Source organism: Sminthopsis crassicaudata, chromosome 4 (assembly GCF_048593235.1).
Source record: "Sminthopsis crassicaudata isolate SCR6 chromosome 4, ASM4859323v1, whole genome shotgun sequence".
Lineage (NCBI taxonomy): Eukaryota > Metazoa > Chordata > Mammalia > Dasyuromorphia > Dasyuridae > Sminthopsis > Sminthopsis crassicaudata.
The window spans coordinates 224,366,567-224,367,765 of record NC_133620.1 but is presented as its reverse complement, the minus strand read 5'-3'; the positions used below and the strand labels follow the sequence as shown (position 1 = coordinate 224,367,765).

At 42.0% G+C, this 1,199-nt stretch overlaps 1 pseudogene; it reads right to left on the bottom strand.

The window, feature by feature from the left end:
* Positions 1–253: 253 nt before the first annotated feature.
* On the bottom strand, positions 254–715 carry LOC141541234 (protein BUD31 homolog pseudogene; annotated as a pseudogene).
* Positions 716–1,199: the final 484 nt, after the last annotated feature.

Sequence of the window (1,199 nt, the reverse complement as noted above, 5' to 3'; positions counted from 1 at the left end):
AGTGTAATCCATTTCTGCTATCTGATTGCCTTTTGGCTGATTGATCAGATAATCCCTTTCTGCCACAGGGACAAGATCATGGCCAACTATTTGAGAGTAGAGTAACAAGTAAAGTAGTAACTTGCTTATTGAATGTCTGCAATGTCAGGCCTTGAACTAGAGAGCTTTTTCTTCTTCTTTTTTTTTTTTTTTTTTTTTTTTTTTTTTTTTTTTGCTAAGTTCCTTGAGGGAATGAGTTTTCTTTTCTCTCAAGAAATGCCAATATTTGATCCAGAACTGTGGGTCCACTGCTTCAAGACCTGTCAACCAGAGCATCCTCGGCAGACACAGTGGGTACATTCAATGATCCGCCGCACTTCTAATTTGCTTTTTGGAACCCTACATATACAGTTGGTTCCAAAATTGGTATCCTGAGTCTGGATGCAATGGAGGGAACACAGATTTTCATAACCTTGTTTCTTCTTGGCAATCAAATTCTTATCTGCATAACCTTTAATGCAGTATTCATACAATTCTCTCCTTATGGCTTTCCTCTTATAAAAAAGATCAAATGGTGATGAATCCTGAAAATTGGCCAGAGAGATTCTACTTTCCTCTTTCCTTCATGAGGTTCAGTTTCAGCTTCTCTCATCTTCTGATCCAATTCATCCAGCGTGGGTCCGATTAGCTCCCAGCCATTTGGAGGAGTTTTCCTGCTTCTTTTCACTTTAGGCATTTTGGATCGCTCCCGACCACCACCAGTCAGGCTTCCATTTCCAATAAGGGCTGGTTTAGCCCTTAACAAGGTAAGTTCCTTATTTGTCTATTAGAACACTCACCTAATCTCCTGGTCACAAGAGGACTTCAGTGGAGGTAGAGTATCTGTCCCTGTTCAGGCGCCAAATTGTGAAGGTCTGGTTTAGCTCCTCTGAAGGGCTCAGAATAAGTCCTTGTCAGGATAAACAAAAGTCGTTGCCCCACATTGGACGCCAAAATGTAAAGGTCCTTTTGTCTCTAAGTTATAATCCTTCTCTGGGAGGAGGTTTCTTTTCTGTAAAATCTTTTCCTCTGTGAGCAGGTTTCTTGGGAAGCTTCTGGAGCCTCCAGCCAGCCTCTTCTTCTTCTTTCTGAATCCTGGCTCTGAATCTCCTCCAGCTCTTGTCCTTCCCCAATCCAGACTGCTTGACCAGGCCCAATATTGTCTTCTTTTATCCTCCCAG